General features: G+C 41.8%; 1 non-coding gene across 1 annotated transcript; it reads right to left on the minus strand.

Moving 5' to 3' along the window:
- Positions 1–468: 468 nt before the first annotated feature.
- LOC138286890 (U5 spliceosomal RNA) lies at positions 469–584 on the minus strand. The gene has a single exon (XR_011202157.1). It is a non-coding gene; the product is annotated as a U5 spliceosomal RNA (small nuclear RNA).
- Between the last annotated feature and the right edge of the window lie 15,923 nt (positions 585–16,507).

Below are 16,507 nucleotides of genomic sequence, written 5' to 3' on the forward strand. Positions count from 1 at the left end.
GTCAAAATGACGCTGGAGTATAAATAAGGCGCACAGGCCATAAAGTTATTTTTTGGGCGGGAACGCCTGACGCACACGGTGGAATTTTGATGTCCGCGGGGTCGGGCGTCAGAGTTTAAATATGGGGCAAGGTGCGCAAACAGAGTATATCAATCTTTATTCATCAGTTTCAAAGTTGTGGCATGATCTAAATAAATATACATACATTTGACACACACACATATATATATATATGTTTATAATATATATTTTAACAGACCTTTACAATTAAGTCAAAGAAGATATTTGAATAATATTTCAATAATCAATGACAAAAATAAAGAGCTGATCCAGAAATATAACACAAATTGGACAGTTAATTGTTTTATTTCTCAACTGACTTTCCCTTATCTGTTTCCATAGATAGATGAAACTTAAAAATCAAATAAAATTTTATCTCACAATACTTCTTTTTTACAGTATAAGGGTAACCCTACTCTTGGTAGGGCTTTCAAAAATTGAATGAAACTCTTAAATGTTCCTCTCCACGGAAATCTTTAGTAAAAGGCGAAAGATTTATTCGATTTGAAGAGAAACCAGAGTATGCTAATGGCAGCCGCCGACTATTGCGCCGGGAAACACCGTTCCACAGACTATCAGGGCGACTAGGTTTACTAAGGTCATCATAGAAAACCCTTCGAAATAGAACCAAGTTATAATAATAGTTGTAATGCTTTACACCGATAAAACACTTGTTGCCACAGAAAGAAACAAGCGGAGAGCCCAGCAGTGAGAGGAATTATGGGTATGCAAATTTAGTCGCAGGTCACGTGACAGGAAAGCCTGCAAGACATTTTCCATGGTCAAATCGTAATTTCTGCTCCTTTAATTATCCATGTAACCAGCTGTCTGCAAGGCGGCAACAAAACCGCCCCAAGTAGATAAAGAATTTTTAAAGGGAAGCCCATGAATGAGTGATAGTGAGGAGCGTGCGGTGGGCGTGGTTAAAAGCCACTGAGAGCTCACACCAGGACAAAGAACTTACACACTCGACCTCGAAAGGCTAAGGTAGCGCCGACAGCCGCTGGCGGAAGTGGACTGTATCGGGTCAGTGGCCCTAATATTGTGGGATGGTTAGAAAACGTACGATTTTCATCCAAAAAACAATGACATACTCTTGTACAATTGAGTCCCGCACCTCTCGTTCTCAGTAGCAAACGAAATCATTCAAAAAATAATAAATCTGTCTCTCTGGTTTATCATTAGGACTATACAAAGAGAAACTAAAAGTGAAGAAACAAAACAAAAACAACTCAAAAGGTGCGTAGCTCGTTCCTAGAATGCTCCATATTGATTGACACAAGACGATTTGTGATCTTGAGCTGTGAGGCTAATAAAGGTGAATGAATGTTAGCACAGGTTTTTAAAGGGAAAGACAAAATTAATATTCATAGATTCGTGGTAACTGTCTTTTGCTGTAATTAGTGGGGTTTTGCCTCCAAGCGGTGCATTATGGGTATGGTGGCTTTGCCAACGCTTCTTTAGGGTGGCCTGCCTGGGGAACGCTGAAAGATTAAAGACTGCAATTCTACTGACATGTGCTGTGGGTTTATCCGACAAAGTCCCAGTAAAATCGCTGCATGTTAAAAATTATAAGGATATTGGGAATCACGAAGGACTTCCATGATCATGGAAAGAACCAAGGCCAGAGTCGAATTCTTTAAGATCTTGCAAATCCAAGGTTACTTGTGATAACGCGTCCAGCCCTTATAAATTACCCGTACCTGGACACGTTGGAGGTCGGTGAATCTTTTAACTGAGTCGGGCTCTCCTCATCCTCAATAGTCGAGTCACTCAAATCAATAATCAATAACTGTTGTAATCGATAATCAATACTCAATTAATAGATCAATATAACACATCAGAAATCAATAACAGTTGATATTTCTGCGCACCATGACCTTTCAGTCATGAATAACCACCCCAGTTTATTAAAAGTTAGTGAATTTATTTCCCTATATTAACAAAGCTAGCACGATATATATGTGTCTCAAAAACAATTGATATATGTATATGAACATTACTAGCTGTCCATAACGGCGGAAGAAACGCAATCTACGTAAAATCTGAATAATGATACACTCTGTTATAGCAATGCAGATCACCAATGTGACTAACTGTATTTGACTAATTGCATACATTCTATCAGCATAACAAGATTTCAATTCTTCATGGTACATTGAATGAATACCTCGACTAACCTCTAATTAGCATTGGCATGTGGGACTTCATGCAAAACGAATTTAGTCAACACAAATTTGGAAAACTTCTAGCTAGGATCCTATCAAAATAGCAGTTGGTACCTAAAAGGAAAAACACAATGCATAATACATTTATCCTTTCATATTTACCAAATACAATCAGCATTCAAGAAAAGTCTTCGTCCTTCAGGTACCGGTTGATCAGCATGGGGCAAGTTTCAAAAGGGGGCAAAGTTAAGGGCAAGCTCCCTTGCAGCGGCAAGGAGAATGGGACAAAGTTACTGCATGGGCAAGACGGGGGCAAATCAAAGTTAAAGTCTATAGGGTCAGAATTCTCAAAGTCTCTTTCTCTCAGATAGAGAAAAGGGCATCAGGGTGTCGTCCAAAATGGAGTCTGGCATCAGGCTTCAAACTGGCATCGAGGAAAAATGGCTGACTTCTCTTTGTCCGGTGGGTTTAAGTAAGAAACATTCCAAATTCTGTAGGGTCTTCCATTGGAGGGTTCATAGGTTGGCTTCAAATTGTCCAATCAAAATTGTCTTTTACTAGCGCCCATTTATGCATACACTGTCCTTGGCGCCTTGGAACACAAATTGTATCATGGTTTGCCAATTATTTTACTATCTGTACCTTCATTGTCCACACCTGCAGAGACTGACCTTGTATCAAAAGGGATGTAACCGGTCTAGCACGAAACCTTGGAGATAAGTGTACCAGCCAGTTTCTACTGGAAAAATACAACTTCAAGCAAGAATATATTTCATTAATTCAAGGAAAAAGAATCACGCAGTTAGAATTTGAAACCAAGCAACTAGGCCAAAGCCTGTACTAAATTTAAGCTAAGCAAAACAGTTTTCAAACAAGAAATCATGGCATACATTTGCGATTATGACGGATTAGTACATTTTTAATACTTCATGATTAATAAAGTTCGTTTATAATGATGGCGAACTACCCCGAGGGCACAATTTCCCTCGTACATTATTTCTTTTACTTAAAATCACACTTCAATATATATGTCGGTTACACAGTGTACATGAATATATGTCGAACCCTCTTTTTCTGCGTCATCAATCCCTCCTCTGATGACTAATTATGTCATCACATCAAATCTACCCACAAATTTTATTCCATTAAAATTCTGTATAGTAATTTGGCACTTCAGTCAATTCCCTTTTTCTTTTAATCCCTTTTGACTTCTCCCTATAAATTTCCACCATTTTGTTCTCTATTTTCTCTTCTCTTTTTCTTTTGTTCCTTGCTTTTAACATTTTGAAAGCTTGCCATATTCCCCAAGAACCTAATAGACAAATTAATATTATTAATATTCCCTTTACTATTTTTAGTAACAATCCGTTCCAAACGTTGCTGAGCCAATTTCCCACAGAAGCAAATCCTTTTCCAATTTTCTCCCAAACTCCGGGTTCTTTCAATTCCTTTAAATCTACACTTTCTCTAGTTAAATTTGTAAGCATTGTTCTAATTTTTCCACTGTTGTCGGGTATATAGGTACAACAGTGACGCGTGCCAATCATTTTGCAAACGCCGCCATCCTTTGCTAAAAGAATGTCTAAGGCAAGCCGATTTTAAAGAGTCATAGCTCTTTCTGCAGCGAGTTCAGCATCCATCAGGATTATAGCTCCCGAAAACTTTGTTAACATGTTATCCACAATAGTAGACAACTTTCGTATTTTGATTGAATTCAATATGACTCCTACTGAAGGAATCATAGCTCCAAATATATCTTCTACCACACCAGCAGCTGTCTCCCTTTTCTGAACACGATGTGATTCAGACAGCCTTGGAAATTTCTTGAAGTCATCTAACTGGTAAACCTTTGGGAACAATATTCCCAAATAACACCTCCCATACCATCCTTTAGGAAGACGATAATAGGCGTTGAGTCCACAAATATAATATATTCCAGGAATAACTGGGTCTTGTCCATTCAGCATGAACGTCCACTTTTGTTGAAATGCGTATGTGTGTTTACATTCACTCGTTCCCACAAAAACTGTGTCATAATATGATGGAAATCTATGTATACAAAATCTTCCCACATGCAATGTATCTAAGGCTATTTTCCCTTGTGTCTTTATTGCGGCAAAAGCATAATTATCTACAGACGTCCTTTCGTGCAATTCCTTCTCTAATTTCTCCCTCATTTCGTGCTTTCTGTCGTCAGTGCGGTCTAAAAATTCTATTTCTACTGGTGAAAGCAAGCATGTAAGATTCTCCCTATGTGCGTGAGCTGTGTGGAAAGGTGACATTGGTTCGAAAAATTCCCTCATTAATTTGGCAGACCAATCTCTAGCTATCTTACTTAGGTGCCCTATTATGGGGACATATGCAAAAGTAACATCGTAATTAGTATAGAAAGAATGAATGTCTCTTTGAGCATAAAATCTAGAAGCTACTATACTACATGTAATTCCATACGTAAGAGGCATGCTGTGATACGTTACCCCTTCCACTACTGAGGTAGGTATTTGTGTACACACATAACAATCTTTCGCATCAACATACTCACTCAGTAAGCGATAGAAAACGTTAGATGAAAGTTCCTTCTTATCATGCAAGTGTCTCTCGTCTTGCTCGAGTCTCTTCAGAGCTGTTAGTTCAGTAACGATAATAGGTTTAGAAGTAGAAGCATCATTCGTCTCACTCTCGCCTTTACCATGCATTCCAAGAACTATTGCTACAATTATTAGTACGCATGCGATCAGTAAGCCTATACACATGTATTTACAATACTTCATTTTACGCCCCTGTGTAGTGAAGCTAGTCATGATCTGTATAGAATCAGAAAGCTGAAGACACTTTATCAAAGCGTATTTGCAGGTTTTTTTTTTTTTTTCTAAGTTGCAGGTATTTACAAGGCTGAACGAGTTCAATGTTCACACAGTTTCTTTAGCAGCTTAGTCTCTTATCGGTTAGCAGCGTTGTCTCAAAATCGGTTTCAAAGTCAATCAAGCTAGCAATGTCTTAGCCGGTTGAAAAGTCAATCAGGTTAGCAATGTCAAGTTAGCAATGTCTTAGCCGGGTAAATAAATTCAACCAAGTGATCAATGGTTTCAATCAACAGAGTCCATAAAGTTTTTATTTCCAAAATGAAGTTCTGCCTCTTCGTTCTCAAGGCTGAGGGATACGAATTCGTCTGACCAATCGTTATTGGCTACGTATGCCCACTCCGGACCGGAATACCTCCTGCTCGGTATCCTTTTTCTTTTCAGTTTTGCATCTCTCTTTGATTCTTTCTCACTGGTACTTTCCTCTTTGGCCAAGTCCTTTTCTTCACTTGGTGTTGGTACCACGACAGACACTTCCTTTCTTTTCTCTTTCACTCTTGGCCCTTCACTGTCGTTCAACGTTTCTCTAGTTCTCAGTTTCACTGGTGATATACTTGGTCTTCTTTTTGCACTAGGTCCACTTGATGGACCTGCGATCTCTTCTGAAGAAGTTTGAGCAGTTTCGTTCTGTTCTGCCTTGTCCCCTCCTTCTGGGGATTCAATCAGATTTTCCTTTTCTTTTTCTGTACCGTCTGCTTCTGGGAAAGCCCTCCTCTGATCAGGCTCTCCTGCTTCTTCACCTCTTTCGAGCCCTTTGTCACCGTTACTTTCTTCAGGCTCTTTGTCACTTTCAGCTGCTTCAGGCTCTTTGTTACCTTCAGCTGCTTCGTCGCTGTCTGAGGCTCCTCCTTGGTCTTCCCCAAGCGAATCAGTTGCTTCGTCCTCAGAGAATATTTCTCCCTCCTCTATTTCTGCCTGTTCGCTTCTAGTTCTGTTTTGCTCTGCCTCAGCGCTCGGCACTTTGTTATCAGGTACTGGCAGTTTCAGCGCTTCAACTTCTTCATCTGTGGGACACAACACCCTCTTTGTGTGACTGGCGTGAATCCAGTTGGGAACTCCCGCACACTTCACAGCGGTGGTAGTCGTCAAAATCACTTGGAAAGGTCCTTTCCAACGGGGTTCCAAACACGACTTCCTCACGTGCTTCTTTATCACGACCCAGTCACCTGCTTTCAGGGTGTGTCCTGGACCTTGGATCGGTGGCAAGGTGGTTGCCTCCACCTGGTGAGAGAAAGATCGAACCACATCAGCTAGACCTTTGCAGTAGTCTAACACCATATCATCTGTAATATTCAAAAGCGCATTTGCAGGAACTGCTGGAAGTCTCATAGCTCTGCCCATGAGAATCTTGTGTGGGGACAGTCCAGTCTTTCTGTCAGGGGTGTTTCTCATTGACATTAGTACCAAAGGCAATGCGTCAGGCCATTTCAAGTTTGTTGATGCACATATTTTCGCCATTCTCGATTTCAATGTGCCATTCATTTGCTCCACTAGACCTGATGCTTCAGGGCGGTAGCTACAATGCAGCTTTTGCTCAATGTTCAGTGCTGCACAAAGCAATTTTATTACTTCATTATTGAAGTGACTTCCCCTATCTGATTCTAAAGAGATCGGGAATCCGAAACGTGGTATTAATTCTCTCCAGAGTAGTTTTGCAACTGTGCCATTCATTTGCTCCACTAGACCTGATGCTTCAGGGCGGTAGCTACAATGCAGCTTTTGCTCAATGTTCAGTGCTGCACAAAGCAATTTTATTACTTCATTATTGAAGTGACTTCCCCTATCTGATTCTAAAGAGATCGGGAATCCGAAACGTGGTATTAACTCTCTCAAGAGTAGTTTTGCAACTGTGAGACTGTCATTTCTGCGTGTAGGGTATTCTTCAATCCAGTGACTAAAAATGCACACAACCACCAACACATACTTCAAGCCTCCATGCACAGGCATCTCAATGAAGTCCATTTGCATCCTGCTGAATGGACCCCCTGCTCTTCCAATGTGGCTCAAATTTACTACTGTTCCCTTCCCTGCGTTCATCTGTTGGCAAATGACACAACAGTGGCAAACTGCTTCAGCAACTTGACGGAATTTAGGGTTAAACCAATCAGTTTTGAACAACCTAATCATGGCATCCCTCCCAAGATGAGCTTGTCCATGGTAAAACCTGGCTATCTGTGTCAAAAGGCTGTTTGGAAGAACGAATTTCCCTTCACTTGAAACCCATAATTCATCTAGTCTCTTTACACATTGTGATTTGGTCCAAGAAAGTTTCTCATCCTCACTAACATCATTCTGTAGGGATTTCAATTCGTCCATCGTATCTATCACCTTTAGAGCAAATATTTCGCTTGGTTCGAGTTCTGGTTCACTTATCAAATTCCATTCATCCCTAAGCAATATACAGTTCAATGCGCAAAACCTTGCGACTTGATCCGCATATCCATTTCCCAGAGAAACATAATCCTGTCCCTTCGAGTGTGCACTGCATTTTACCACTGCTACTTCTCCTGGTAGTTGGATGGCATGTAACAATTCTTTTATTCTTTCGCCATTTTTCACTGGCGATCCTGAAGAGGTCATGAAGCCTCTCTGTGACCACAATTGTCCGAAATCATGCACTATTCCAAACCCGTACTGGCTGTCAGTATAAATGGTAACTTTCATCAATGCAGAAAGTTGGCAAGCTCTAGTAAGGGCTACCAATTCTGCTACCTGTGCAGAGTAAACTCCTTGAAGCCAAGATGCTTCCAAAACACCTGTTACTGTGCATACAGTGTACCCTGCTTTCAATACACCCAGTGCATCTCTTAAACATGAACCATCAACAAAAATAATTTGATCATTTTCTTCCAATCGGGTATCTTTGATATCAGGTCTTGGTTTGGTGCAAAATTCAGTCACCTGAAGACAGTCGTGCTCGATGTCTTCAGCGTTCTCAATTTCAGCATTTTCACTGGGAAACAAGGTTGCTGGATTCAACGTAGTGCACCTTTTCAGCTGCACATTTGGTGATCCCAGAATTATTGTTTCGTACCTTGTGAGTCTAGCACCAGTCATGTGCTGTGTTCGGGAACGTGTCAAAAGTATCTCAACTGAGTGAGGGACCATGACTGTTAAAGGGTGTCCCATCACTATTCCTTCACTCTGAGTGAGGCTGATACCAACTGCGGCTACGGTGCGCAAGCACCCTGGTAGTACTGCTGCGACCGGATCTAAAGTAGCTGAAAAATATGCTACTGGTCTGTTTACGCCACCATGGGCTTGGGTCAAGACAGACAAGGAACATGCATCACGTTCATGACAAAACAATGTGAAAGGCTTTGTGTAGTCAGGCATACCTAAAGCTGGAGCCCTGCACATGCATTCTTTCAATTCAATAAAAGCATCCATTTCTTCTCCTTTCAGCTCAATTTCATCCAATGCATCCTTCTGGGTCAGTTTCAGCAAAGGTTTTGCTAGGGTTGAGAAGTTGGGAATCCATTGGCGACAGTAGCTCACCATTCCCAAAAACTTCCTCACCTCCCTCCTCGTCTTTGGGGGACTCATTTGAAGTACACTTGTTATTCTTTCCTTCATAATTTTTCGTGACCCTTTTTCTATTTGGTGACCCAAATATTTCACTTTCTTCTGACAGAACTGTAATTTTGAAGGAGACACTTTGTGTCCGTTCCTTCCCAAATGGTTCAATAGAGCAATGGTGTCGGCTGTGCAGTCACTTTCTGTCTTGGATGCAATCAGTAAGTCGTCAATGTACTGTACTAGGGTTGACTCGAATGGCAATTTTAACGCTTCCAAGTCTTTCTTTAGAATCTGATTGAAAATTGACGGTGACTCCGAAAACCCTTGAGGAATTCGACACCAACTGTAAACTCTGTCTAAGAATTTGAAACAAAAGAGAAATTGGCTGTCCTCATGAAGAGGCACCGAAAAGAATGCTTGTGACAAGTCGATGACTGAGAACCACTCGGCATCGCAAGGGACTTGAAACATTATCACAGCTGGATTTGGTACTACAGGGCAGCATTTAATTATGATGTCATTTATTTTCCTCAAGTCCTGCACAATTCGGACCCTTCCACTTGGCTTTATTAGTCCCATGATTGGTGAATTACATGGACTGCTTAATACTTCTTTCAGTACTCCCTGTTTTACAAACTCGTCAATGAGTTGGGCGACTTTCATGAGGGTGTCTTGTGCCATATGGTACTGTGGGGTCTGGGGAAAGGTTACATTGGGTTTTACGGTCACTTTCACTGGTTCCACCCCTTTCACCAATCCCACCTCTTTTCCTGTCATGTCCCACACTTCTTTTCCGACTGTTTCCTGTAACTCAGCTGGAATATCTGCTTCAGTGATCATCGGAAAAAGGGTAATCAGAGGATACTCTTCATCAACAGTTTCCATCTCATCCCCTTCTACACTGTCCTCTTCTTCCCCATCACTGCTCGTCTGAATTCTAATTCCATCGTTTGAACACATAATCGAACATCCCAATTTGCACAATAGGTCTCTCCCTAACAGTGATATCGGGCTTGAGTCACATACCACAAAATTATGTGACCCTTGATAATTACCAATTCTGACTTGTACTGGGTCTGTGATTGGGTTCGTCAGGTACCTGTTTGCTACTCCCACTACTTGAACTGTTCTCCCTGAAAGTGGCAAATTTGGTACTTCAATGCTCCTAACAGTAGAACGTGTAGCTCCTGTGTCAACCAAGAATGAAACGAGATGGCCCATAACTCTTCCCTCCACATACGGGCCCTTTTGATCAACTTCCAAGGATGCTGCAAGCACACAATTTCCCTCCTCATCTGAACTTTCACTCTCCCATGTATCGTTTATTCCATTCTCACTGTGTAACGGGAACTGATGTACTGTGTCATTTTGATTCATTCCTTGACCCGTGACCTGTTGAGGAAGCATTGCTTGCTGCTGATTCATTGGTGCTAAGGGTATTTGCATTTGCTGATTAGGTACCATAGGAAACTGCTGTTGCATTGGCTGCAATTGTGTCATTTGCACACGAGGCATTTGCACCTGTTGCGGTTGCATGGGTTGTAGTCCCTGCATCTGGTTCATATTGTTTTGAAAATTTGGGTTCGGACCTCTCAGTTTCGGTCCTCTCATAGTCTGAAATGCATTGACATCATTGTTTTGCTGACCTACACCTTCCTGCACCATCATTGGGCACTCCTGCTTCCAATGCCCGACAATTCCGCACGTGTGACATGGCATCACCTTCTTCATTGCCTGTATACCATTTGGAATCATAACAGTATTCAAATCAGGACCATTATTCACAAAACCTCCTCGACCTCTGCCTCTCATCTGCGGCTGAAACATAGCATTTCCCTGTTGCTGCTGCTGCGGCATCTGTTGTTGAAAACCTTGCAAACCTTGTAAACCTGTCTGAGCTGCTCTGAGCTGCATCAGCATCACCTTTTCCTTCAATCTTTTCTGCTTTGTCTCAATCTCATCACTGCATTATTTTGCATAATTCAACACTTCATCGATCGACTTTGACTGCCAACAAATCAAATGCGATTTAATCATCTGGCTGATTTCGGGTCTCAGCCCTTCCACAAACCTGAACACAAAATGGAGCATGTCTTTTGGCTCAATCGTTTCCGTGCCACTGTAATTTTTAAACGCTTTCAACAACCTCTCATAATACGCATGTATAGATTCTTTAACCTCTTGAGCGGTCCTGTCAATCCTTTGCCAATCCACATTTTTCGACGCAACCTTGGTTTTCAAGTGCTCGATCACCTTGTGGTACAAACTCATTACCATAGGTGATGGCGCACCTGTGTCCCTATCTCTCTCTGGTTCACTCGTCGGCCAACCTACAGCCCTTTTACAATCTTCCCACAAATCAGCCGGAACCACAATTTCAAATAAGGTATTCAGGTCTTCCCAGAGACACTTCGCGAGCTTCACAAATCTATCCGTTTGTTGATACCACTCTATCGGCTTCTCTCTCAATTTGGGAAAGTCATCCGTAAAGGATTGAATATCGCACCTGTGCCATGGTACATGCACAAGTTTTCCCCCTGCTGTCTCTCTCATTGGTAACATGGTTATCAGATCGTCATTCTGTTGTTTTTTCTCACTTCGTTCTGAAGTGTTTTCCTTCTTTTTATCCTTTTTCTTGACCCACCTGCTTTCCCACTTGTCTAAACATCTCCAAACCTGTGCACTCTGCAGTATCTCTTTAAGGTGTGTTTTCATCCCTGCGGATCTCATGTGTTCAAAATCTTTTGTCTCGAAGTCTAACCTGTAACTTCTACTCAGGTGTTTGGTCTTACCTATATCGATCTCGTTTCTGTCTGCAATTTCTTGTAACTTCTTATGTATGTTGCTCACTTCTCTTGTAATCCTAGGGCACATGTATCTTAGTTCTTCCTCTGTGTATGATTCTAATCTGTTCAAACCCATTGTTCCTTCTACCAGTTCATCTGCCTCCATCCCCAACCTTATTTTATTCAGGTATTCTTCTCCCTTCCCGCTTGATGTACTCTGTGGGGAGTTCAGGCTGTTGAACCATTGTGTCAACTGTTGCGCGTTCAGTCCCATCAATGTAGCAGTTACATCAACTGCCATCGACGGTTTCTGTAATGTTTCAGTCTGTGAGGTTAACGGTACTAATAGTGGTGGATGTGACCTTACCACGGTTGACGGAGCACAAATTGGAATTGGACTAAATTCCGACAAGGACCCAGATCCATTTGGCAGTGCCGCTATCGGAGTTGTCTCTGGAGTGGTTTCTATGCATCTTCTCCCTGTCCCATTCTGTATCATTAACCCTTGGTCGCTGGTGCTTGAATTTGCCTGTATGTACAGTGGTACTGGTGGACCTACAGTGATAGGTAGAGATATTGCATCTGGATTCTGTCTGTTCCCCGAATTCTGTGGCATGTTAATCCCCACATTGTGGTTCATCATTGCTGGCATACCTAACTGGCTTTCTACCACTCGCACTTCTGGTGTCTGCTTTTGGGGCATCGAGAACTGTGTTGATTCAGCTTGAATCAATGTCGGTCTCTGATAGTTTTGTCCTCCCTGCGCCATTGAATCGGAAGTCATTCCCACATTATGCTCATCGCAATAGTGCCTTTGAACCTGTGGCTGATAGTTATCAGCAGGTTTCAATGTTGGCACGTCTGGGTACATTCTCTGAATCCGTGGTATTCGTGGTGAGAAAGGCATGTCAGAGCTGCTCGGTCTCTGAGATACCCTCAAATTTGGTGTTACATTACCCTGTATTGGCTCTGGAGGGGCAGTACTAATGCTCAAGCCTTTTTCGCTTTCCACATATGGTGGTGGGCGATCATTCAGCAATTGTATAATGAACTCCTCATCATCTGACTCGTCTCCCCTTTTTGAGTTCCTATTGCTCTCTCCCTCCCTGGACTGACTCCTGTTTGTCTTACAGGTGGCTTTCCTTCCTTCCGTCTCCGCTTCCTCGGTAATCGCTGGAAACAATTTAATTCCCTGTAATACGTCTGATCTCCAAACCTTTTGTGTACTGTCCCATCTAGCATCCGCTAGTGTCTTTTCTACTTTTCTTATTCTTGTCTCAAATTTCTTTTGTTGTTGGTTTCTAGCTATTAGCTCCCAAATTGCTAATGCCTCAAACTGTGCCGGCCTTGGAGGTACTTTCATGTCGTATAGCGCAAATCTCAGGTTTTCTAAAACCCTTAGGTTAAACGACCCATGGATAGGGAACGCTACACTTCCATGTTTTTCTGTTAATTTACACCATTGTTTTAGCCAAAGACATGGCGCTACACCCTTCTCTTCAATGACGATGTAAGCTGGTGTACCCTCAGGCGGTGTTTCTTCTCCTACATTTGCTTTAATATAAACATCTCCCCTCATGGCACTCTTAAATGCTTTGAAAAATTTCATTTTTCCGTCTTTTGTTTTCTATAATATGTAATCAATAAGTGACTTTAGTTCCCGGAATACTCTTCGCTTGCCTTTCCCCTTCCAATTGCGCTTCACGGACTGCGTCCAATCCGTGCGCGACCCTTCTCGCCAACCGACCTATCCCAGCGCGGCTCCTAGTGACGTCACACTCACACACTGCGGCTGACAAAGTCCCGCGGCTTGTCCTCTTTTCATTCGGCTTCACTCATAAACTAATTTCTGCAATATAACGCGAGCACTTAACCAAAAGAATAAAACAGATCTGTCGGTTTACTACAGGAAAGGTAATACAATCGCTTCAGAAACCTTAGGGATTTTTCACTAGCCTCGGCAGTTATTCCATCTTTCTCGGTTTCCCACTTTCGCAAGCAAAATTTGACCCGCAAACTTTACTCTCAACTGATCAATGAACTATTCTAGTGCACTTTAGAATTCGTCAAATCTCAAAGTCGAAGTTTTCTTTCACTCTGCAACATTCATACCAACTTGTTGACCACGCCCGATCAACCTATTAAACCGACCAGATCACAACATCAAACAAGTGTCACATACACTTTTCAACATACTCCGGAGTCTCTTGACCTCGCAGGGCCCGTCTCAACATCAACAACCACGTGGACAATTTTTTTTCTGCTCAAAGCGCTACACACACATGAAGTTCGACGACTTCCCTACTCTCACACCTTTGGAGTAACACTCCTCTAATATCTTTTAACCCCCCTTAAAATCCTCACAAACTTCTCAATTAATCTGCGGCGATAAGCTGTGCAAGCGCGAAACCCTAACTTCACTCATACCGTCACTAGAAATGCTGAGACCATTCTCATACCTCCATGTTCCTCATTCGCAAGCTCCGAGATCCCGGGAAAGTCATCGGGGACTTAGGGCATCATCATCTCTCCAACTTGTTTTATCAAAGAAAATTCTAACCTGACTCTGTCTATTTTTCGGATGGGGTCCCAAAGGGCTAAACCATCAATCTCTGCTACCATCTACTGATAACGCAACCAGCCCTTATAAATTACCCGTACCTGGACACGTTGGAGGTCGGTGAATCTTTTAACCGAGTCGGGCTCTCCTCATCCTCAATAGTCGAGTCACTCAAATCAATAATCAATAACTGTTGTAATCGATAATCAATACTCAATTAATAGATCAATATAACACATCAGAAATCAATAACAGTTGATATTTCTGCGCACCATGACCTTTCAGTCATGAATAACCACACCAGTTTATTAAAAGTTAGTGAATTTATTTCCCTATATTAACAAAGCTAGCACGATATATATGTGTCTCAAAACCAATTGATATATGTATATGAACATTACTAGCTGTCCATAACGGCGGAAGAAACGCAATCTACGTAAAATCTGAATAATGATACACTCTGTTATAGCAATGCAGATCACCAATGTGACTAACTGTATTTGACTAATTGCATACATTCGGTCAGCATAACAAGATTTCAATTCTTCATGGTACATTGAATGAATACCTCGACTAACCTCTAATTAGCATTGGCATGTGGGACTTCATGCAAAACGAATTTAGTCAACACAAATTTGGAAAACTTCTAGCTAGGATCCTATCAAAATAGCAGTTGGTACCTAAAAGGAAAAACACAATGCATAATACATTTATCCTTTCATATTTACCAAATACAATCAGCATTCAAGAAAAGTCTTCGTCCTTCAGGTACCGGTTGATCAGCATGGGGCAAGTTTCAAAAGGGGGCAAAGTTAAGGGCAAGCTCCCTTGCAGCGGCAAGGAGAATGGGGCAAAGTTACTGCATGGGCAAGACGGGGGCAAATCAAAGTTAAAGTCTCTAGGGTGAGAATTCTCAAAGTCTCTTTCTCTCAGATAGAGAAAAGGGCATCAGGGTGTCGTCCAAAATGGAGTCTGGCATCAGGCTTCAAACTGGCATCGAGGAAAAATGGCTGACTTCTCTTTGTCCGGTGGGTTTAAGTAAGAAACATTCCAAATTCTGTAGGGTCTTCCATTGGAGGGTTCATAGGTTGGCTTCAAATTGTCCAATCAAAATTGTCTTTTACTAGCGCCCATTTATGCATACACTGTCCTTGGCGCCTTGGAACACAAATTGTATCATGGTTTGCCAATTATTTTACTATCTGTACCTTCATTGTCCGCACCTGCAGAGACTGACCTTGTATCAAAAGGGATGTAACCGGCCTAGCACGAAACCTTGGAGATAAGTGTACCAGCCAGTTTCTACTGGAAAAATACAACTTCAAGCAAGAATATATTTCATTAATTCAAGGAAAAAGAATCACGCAGTTAGAATTTGAAACCAAGCAACTAGGCCAAAGCCGGTACTAAATTTAAGCTAAGCAAAACAGTTTTCAAACAAGAAATCATGGCATACATTTGCGATTATGACGGATTAGTACATTTTTAATACTTCATGATTAATAAAGCTCGTTTATAATGATGGCGAACTACCCCGAGGGCACAATTTCCCTCGTACATTATTTCTTTTACTTAAAATCACACTTCAATATATATGTCGGTTACACAGTGTACATGAATATATGTCGAACCCTCTTTTTCTGCGTCATCACTTGCAATATCCTTATATGTGGGAGCCTGCAGCAGGTGCGCCTCATCAATATGGACGCAAGGGGGTCGGCCGATGAAAATAACCTGCTTCACCCTTGATTTATTGCCTTGAAGTATTACTGTTTTTACCTGAAAACAAACAATTCTAAACGATCATTTGATTACATATAAAGTTGCAATATTATATAGACAGCTGAAGAGGGCTCCACTGGTTGATTTGCGCAATGCACGTTTTAGGGGGTGGCTTTTCCCTGAAAACAAACAATTCTGTATAATAAGCTGTTTACATGTAAGGTTGCATTAACACATAGATAGCTGACGAGGGCTCCACTGTTTGAGTTGTGCAATGCACAAGTTTCAGGCTGCGGCTCTTTCGCAAACTCACCCTTTTACTCCACTGGGCATATTTCTGGGGATTTGGCGCAGGTTAGCGCAGCGGGCGTCAAAAGACAGTGAGGCGCCTATCTATGGCATACAGCACATTCCTGTTTGCAGAATGCAGCACACATAGAAAAAGGAAAAACTGAGCAGAAATAATGATATTTCTCCTCGTTGCGCCTCCCCTGGGGAGGCGTAAGGTTTTAGTGAATCCCCAGTTTTGCAGGGTCTTGTAATCTGGGGATGTGTCAAAAGCCATGGGTGTTGCATGGAATCACTAACCGTAATGCCCATGTGTAGGAGGCTGGACTGGCTTGTAGTGAGTACCAAGGGGTACTTGCACCTTGCACCAGGCCCAGTTATCCCTTATTAGTGTATAGGGTGTCTAGCAGCTTAGGCTGATAGATAATGGTAGCTTAGCAGAGCAGCTTAGGCTGAACTAGGAGACGTGTGAAGCTACTACAGTACCACAAGTGTCACTTGCACAATATCATAAGAAAACACAATACACAGTTATACTAAAAA

The sequence above is a fragment of the Pleurodeles waltl genome, chromosome 3_2 (assembly GCF_031143425.1).
Source record: "Pleurodeles waltl isolate 20211129_DDA chromosome 3_2, aPleWal1.hap1.20221129, whole genome shotgun sequence".
In the NCBI taxonomy this organism is placed as follows: Eukaryota; Metazoa; Chordata; class Amphibia; order Caudata; family Salamandridae; genus Pleurodeles; species Pleurodeles waltl.